The sequence below is a fragment of the Daphnia carinata genome, chromosome 1 (genome assembly GCF_022539665.2).
Source record: "Daphnia carinata strain CSIRO-1 chromosome 1, CSIRO_AGI_Dcar_HiC_V3, whole genome shotgun sequence".
NCBI classification, from domain to species: Eukaryota; Metazoa; Arthropoda; class Branchiopoda; order Diplostraca; family Daphniidae; genus Daphnia; species Daphnia carinata.
The window spans coordinates 9,007,030-9,014,688 of NC_081331.1; positions in this window are offsets into that span (position 1 = coordinate 9,007,030).

Sequence of the window (7,659 nt, forward strand, 5' to 3'; positions counted from 1 at the left end):
AAAGCAAGTTAAGCAAATAAAGTTACACGAAAGAGTACAGTTTACTACGCAATACTATTAACCAAAAGATAAGAGCAACAAGAATAAATTCAGGCGACTACCTTACTCAGCTGCAAGTTCTTGTCTGATCTTTATCATATTTTGGGTTCACGATTACACTTCGCATATTGGCAAATTGGTGAGTTGCTGTGCGAGTATTTGCAACCAATCAAAGATGTTTAAAATGGCGTGATAATGGTGCGATGATGGGCGCCAATCAAAGATGTTTTATAAGTGACGTGATGCTGATGACACATGGATGCGTCAGCTAGCTAGCAGGTGTTCATCTAGGTCACCCGTGTTGCGTATGTATATTGTTGCCATGGACATGTTTTATACTAATTACTTATTAAAGATACTACAGAAAGGGCATATAAGTTGAAGATGTATATTGGCTTCGTTACATCACTCCCGGCGGCGTGAGATTACGTCCCGTAATCAGACTGCATGCATGGGAATGGATTCGGAAGCTGGTTGCCGTGATTTGTAGGTGGGACGGCAGCATACGACCCAAATGACGGTGAAAAGGCCGCAACTATAGCAAATACGTAAGAAAAGAAGCACTAAAAGGCATAATATGCCGATGAAGAAATAGTTCTTGATCGTCTCCCACCAAGATGTATAACTTCCGACACCAGATGCCGTTACAAAAATATTTGTCGCACTAGGTCGTTGACGTAAGGTATATTCCGATGGCGGGTGTTCGTTGATTGCGGCAGCAATATCGGCCATGATGTTCACGTGATTGAGCATGTTGTCGGTATATGCCGGATTACTTTGATGCACGTAGTCGAAAAACTCGACGTTTTCGTAGCGAAAAGAGTGGGCGAGCGTCTGCTCCGGCAACACGATTGTGGCTTCAATTAATTGCCAGGTGTTGTTGCGGAAAGCGTAAGGTTTGTCGTTAAAGTTTACAAATCCGTTTGTCCAATAGCAAGGGGAATATTTTACAAGTTCCCAGCCATCGAGGTTAATTGTATAATTTTGAAATTTTGGTTGCGGTCCGCAAGAAGTCAAAATAGTATCAAATGTGACATTTAAGGCTTTACACTGTATCAGTACGGCCGTTTTACCGAAAGCTTGTAATTTTGTGCACTTTGGTAATTGTAGTTGAGAGGCTGCTAACCATCCATTATATTGAGCAGTTGTAACGGCTCTTTCATGTTTGGCTTTGCCACAATCGCACTGTAATAATTGAATTTGACTTGCCAATTCGTTTTCATGATCGGTTAGTTGATCCCGAATATATTGAATATTCGCCGGTATGTTTAAATCTTCAGCGCTAGATGGCACCGGAGGTTCTGATGTTGTTGTTGAATTTTTCATGATGGCCGCCGTTGCGACAAAGAGTTGTGACTGGCCACGGATTTCAAAGGAAGAAGTCCTATTGGAGCAATTTTTCTGTACTGAAAAACAACGTGATATCGGCAACAAGTGAAAGTCTAGTTGATTTCGGTCGTCTTGAAGTCTGAAAATTTGTTTTTTTCCAGGTAATTGCATCAACTTGCCGATACCTTCTTCGACAAGCCGGGTAATTGCTTTAGTTTTCTGTGTGTAGGTTTTGTCCCAAATCAGAGTTAAATGATTATGTGACAAATTTCCCGACGTAGCGGAAGCAATTCCGATAGGTGTTGAAAAATCCGCATTCTCCTTTTGTTGGAAAAGTTGAATTTTATCGAGAACACAGTTTAATATTTCGGAATCGATTGTTTGCAACCAATATCCAGAAATATCGGGTTCATCGTCGAACACAAATTTGCCATCCGAAAAAGTCATTCGTTGATTGTCGCACCTTTTATTGTTTATCATTTCGTTGCACTCGGCAGGTGTTGTATCGATGGAAATTTTATCTGGCACGATCACTGTTTGTCCGAAAAAATTCATTGTGATACGTCTTATATTTTTCCAGCGGGCACAAATATATCCCGGAAACTTGATTGCAGCACGTTCTTCACTATATACGGCATATTTTACACTGATGGCACGATTTTCGGCAGATTTCGGCTGACAATTCGCGTCAGAGAATTGAAGAATTCCCATCTTCGACGGCTCCGAACAATCGCACACGGTTGCTTCAAATGCTCGGGAATGTAACCCGTGAAGGCACAATAACAGCAGAAATGGAAATAGAGACATTTCTAAATACGGAAGAATATATATAAAAAAAAACATACAAGAATAAAAGAGAACAATGTAACTGACAAACATATATAACTTTATCATGTGGGTGTTATAACATAGAATCAAACACGAGAAGAAAAGAAGTAAGAAAAACGAAAGTGAAAAATAGTCTACGGCTTTTGAAAGGTCAACTTATTTTTCCGTCGGCTTTTCCTAGTTAGCTACGGCAAAAGGGAAGAAAAATATAGGGCACTGGAATATAACTGTGTTTTCGGGGGAAGAAAATTTTATCCATCATAATAACTAGTATCGTTGGAAAGAGGAGAAGATATGCTTAATTATCGAAAAGAGAAAACAATAAAATATAATATAGTTTAGCGGGGAGGACGAGAAGAAAAACGTTTAAAAGTTTGCGGCGGAAAAAGTTTTTGCCGTGAAAGGTCACGCGCAGTGTTCGAATTTTTTCCTAAGTTCTAACAATGCGGTCGGGATAGCGCATAAATGAAAAAGTATACTACGGCACACAAGGAAAGATGCAGTTAACGGGAACAATCGGTATGTTTCGCAATCTTTTACGCCAGGTGTAAAATATTAGCTAATAGCTCAATGGTAGCGCTCTCAGCTGTGACGCCAAAGGTCTGAGGTTCGAATCCCCAGTTTGACTAGACAACTCATCATTTGCAAAGTAGCTGCTATATAAAGCTACAAGAATGCGTGCGTATAATTTTGGCAAATATATATATATATATGATGAAACAGAAAGATGCGAAGTTAGATTTTTTCCTAAGTTCAACATAGTGAGAAAGGAAGAGACAAAGAGAATGGAAGGAAGAGATAGAGAGAAAGAATGTGATATATGAGAAGAAATGGAAATTATCGCTCAAGGCGTGAAACAAGGCCATATGCTCCAGACATATTGTGTTGAAAATGAGACATGTTACTTGCCCTGTGGCAAAATGTAGCGGCAATATTAACGCGTATAAATGGGGCGTATATTGTTTATGGAAAAGAAGGAATAGAAGGTAAAAAAAAAATTCTACCTGGCGCGAGAGAGAGAAAGAATAGTAATAGGGGAAATGGAAAATGCGAGAATGCATTTTCGGCTACTTGTGTCATTTGCCTGAAAGAAGTCTTTCGCGGATAACGTGTGGCGAATAGGCAGACAAAATTTTACTTTTTTTTTTTTTTTATTATAAGGATGGAAGTTGGGCTGTTTCCTAACCGGACAGATGGACAAGTTATGCATGTAGCATATACTTATTCGTCTTTTTGCCTAAGGTAATAAGGTTCTTTATAACCTTTATTTTATTTTGGTTGTTTTAATTATAATGGTTCCCTCCCTATTCTTAGTTTTTATCTACTGAAGAGATGGGACGGTTTAGCTACGGCCTATTTTTATTGATATGTAACGTGAAAGGAAAACAGATTACATAGCATAGGTAACGACTACATTGGTATAATTAAAAACTGGTGTTGGTGTTTTTCTTCTGCTTTCTTTTTCTTCAGTAGGCTGGTGGATAGCGATGTTCATTGCAATGGAGGCATAGGTCGTCATCCGCCCAGCTTTCGGCTGCCCATCCAAAAAGCGGTGGATGTCGATTCGCGGCATCCAGATCCAGTATTTCTTTAAAGCGTTCCGTCGCTTTTCGCCATTTTCCAAGTTCGATACATCGAACTAATCCTAGAGTGAGCGAGCGTGTTACGTCGTCTAGTTCCTCCTGAAGTTCCCTGATGCGTCTCTGAAAGGCTTCCACCGGATTTAGTTCAGGTGCGGCTGGTTCTGCTGCGGCTGCGGCTGGTACGGCGGGCTTCCTGTGGTGGCACGATTGCAGCGTCAGGATCGATTGCTGGTTCTTCGGCAGCGCGAACCTGTGGCTGATTGTGCCGGCACGCCCGTTTCACGGCGGGTGCTCCCGAACGGTTGCTCTGGTTTTCGGCCATTGTGGATATTTTAACTTTCTTTGGTTGTTTGTTCAAAGCGTCTCTTAGCTGAGGATAGCTGTGAGTGTAGGTTTGCGAGGAGATGTGTCCTGACTTTTATAGTCAGAAAATCCTCATCGGCTGTTCACACCCGTTTTTGAGTTTGGTTTATGTTTTCAACATCTTCATCATTCCTTGGTGTCAGTTGAATTGTTTCTTAATGTCTCTATTTTCGCTTATTTGGCGTAAAAGAAACAGCGATTGGTTTTTTCTTTCCCACCGTTCGAATCGTGATTCGTTTCTTTCCGCCACTTGGTTGGTTTATTGGATTATTTTAGTGTGTTAAAGGTAATAGAGAAATAAGAAAAAGTGAAGGAAGACAACAATACAGGTGAGGTTAATTGTTACAAGGTTTTAAAGCTGTCATGTCGAATACGTATTTAGAGACTTGTCGGCATTATCTTGGATAGATATCGATTGAATGGCTTATGCGCATAGCCTGCGACGGCGACTCGGGAGCACCGCGCTCCACACCCGTTACCACCTTAACTATTACAAATCGCAAGGTAATTTTTTCGGTTTACCATTCACGAAGTTTGATTAACTTCCAGGTAATAAAGGTGACCTGATGTCACTAAACATTTATTTTTCGTGTTTTATCTTAATTATTTTTTTTTTCTTCTTCCAAACGGATGGGGTTTTTGTGTGGCCTCGAGCGTTGGCTAGGTGGCTCAGTTGGTATAGCCTCTGCCTACGACTCGGGAGTCTCGAGTTCTAGACTCGCCAACGTCTCTTCTTTTTTTTTTTCTTGGTGAGTATTTAACGCTCCCATGATTTATTTTTCCTTTTGCCATGGCGCATATTCTGCCTTCGGCATTTATTTTCGATGTTTTATTTTTCGTCAAATGGCGGTTTTTAACACAGCCATTTCTCATTTGTTTGGTTGTTTACTTGTTGAAAACCCCAAAATTTTTTGTTGCATATTTCTACTATGTTTATTCGATTGATTTGATTAACATAAGAAGGGAAAAAGCACAAGCGCGTTCTAAACTATTGACAACATATTGACTACGTTATTAGGAAAAACAAAAGTGTTCTTCCGTTTCCTTCTTTTCTTCTTCCGCCTTACAATTGGTCGTACCAATCGCGCCTTGGCCTTTTGTTAGCTGTGTTCCACAGCTCTGACGGCCAGTTGTATAGTGGCGGATGGCGTTTAGCTGGGTCTAGATCCAGAATTCTTTTCAAGGTGTAGACTGCGCTGCCCCAATCTTCAGCGAAGAGGTCGGCGTTAAGTCTTGTGGTGAGTATGTTGGTTTTCTCGTCGAGACGTCGCTCGTAGGTGCGATGGGCCTGATCCCACGAGTCTTGGCTAGTCTGGTCTGGGGATTGAGTTGTTTGGTTGACCCCCTCGGCCGTGTTTTCTGCCATTGGTTCCCAAAACGAGTCAGCAGTGGGCTCCGTTGTTGTCACCACTTCGTTAGCTTGCACCTCGTCACAAATCCCTTCGACGGTGACTTGTTCGTCTTGAACGGTCGTTTGCTTTTCCATCTTTCTTTGATGATGCTTTACGATGTGTAAAGAGTCTTGTCAGAGTTGTTACTATAACGAGATGTCGGAAAGATGTGGCGCTCTTCGATCTACTCGCTGTTTTATACTTTCGAGTTTTTTTTTTTTTTGTTTTTTTTGTTTTTTTTTGTTTTTTCTCTGAAACGCGATCAACAGAATTGCATGCGGATGAGTTATCAGATTTAATCTCTGAAACGCATTGGCAATTGTCTATTTCTTTGCGGGCGTCCGGTTGCGTTTTGTGGTATCGTTGTTGCTGATGGAACGACATCAGACGCTATCTGCTGCGTTTCATAATTATCCTTGGAATCATCTTCGGCAATTGGTGTGAGATTGAGGTGATTGCCAAATCCCAGCCTCGTTGTTTCTAACTCCACGGTGTCTGACACCATGTCTTCAGTTTCCACTGTTTCGGATTCCATATTTTCCACATCCACGCTATCTGGATGCTCTTTTTCTGGTTCCACATTTCCTACTTCGCTTGTTTCTTGTTCCAGTTGTTCCTCACTTTCCATTGTTTGGGTCGAGATCGATTTACGGAATCGATTCTCGAATGTTGAAGGCGACTCGATAGGGGGACAATGTTCATCTTTCCATAACATTGTTTCATATAGGGGTTTTAAACGGTTAACGTGCGTACGTGTGCATATATATGAATTGTCGGCTATGTCGACAGTATTATTGGAATATACTTTTACAATTCTATAAGGGCCTTTATATTTGGAAGTAAATTTCCTACTATCGCCCTCTTTTACAAATCTAATATCTAATAAGACTCTATCTCCTACCAAATATTGTTTTACTTTCGCCCTTTTATTATATTGCTCCCTTTGACGTTTTCTGGCTTTTTCGCTCTCCTCACGGACGCGTTGGAAACTATAGCGCAAGCGTTCGGCTAAGTTACCTACGTAATCCGATGCGGATATAAATGTTTTTGGGGAAGCGTCAAGAAATTCATTGATCGGTAAATTAGGGTCTCTACCGTGTAATAAGTAATAAGGGGTGTCCAGCGTAGAAGAATGGACAGAACTACGATAAGCAAACAAAACATCATCCAGCAAATCTTCCCAATTTGCATGTTCACCGTCTTTTAATTCTTTCCTCAACATTGTTGTTAATGTTCTATTGAACCTTTCGGTTTCTCCGTTACTAGCTGGATTATAAGAAGTCGTTAGTCGTTGATCAATTTTCAATTTTTTACAAAAGTAACGGAATAATTTCGACGTGAAATTAGTTCCGCGGTCTGAAAGAATAGCTTTAGGCATACCGTGTCTAACTATTATTGTTTTGTACACACATTCTGCTGTTGTCTGCGCAGTCTGATCCTTTAAAGCAACAGCTTCTACCCATCGGCTAAAATAATCTGTGATAACTAAAATGTAACTGTTTCCATTGGGCGAAGCTGGTGTGATAGGGCCTAGAAAATCCATGCCTATAACTTGAAAAGGGGCCTTTGCAATTTCATGAGGATGCAATAATGCTCTGTAATTTGACGAAGTGTTGGCAATGCATACCTCACAAGCTTGACAATATTCTTTTATGTCTTTCCTCATATTTGGCCAATAATAATGATTCTTTACTTTTAAATAGGTTTTATAAAAGGCTAAATGTCCACTCATCGGTGCATCATGTAGTTCTTTGAGCACTAGATGACGTAACGATGTAGGTAAGACCAACTGATGGTGAGTTTCGTTTCTTTTGCTATCAGAAGATGGCAGCACGTGCCGGTAAAGCGTACCGTCAATAACTTCAAAATAATCAATTTCTTTTACCCAATCTGGCTTAGATTGGAGAAAATGTTCTTCAAGTTCACCGTTATCTAAATAATTTCGAATAGCTATGCAAAGTTCGTCTTCAAATTGTTTTTCACAAATTAATTTAATATTACGTTCGGTTTGGATACTAGCTATTTTTAAGCGTGACAAGCAATCTGCGTTTTGGTGAATACGTCCCGGTCTGTATTTTAATTCATAATTTGTTGCGGCTAACAGTATAGCCCATCTTCCTAATCTC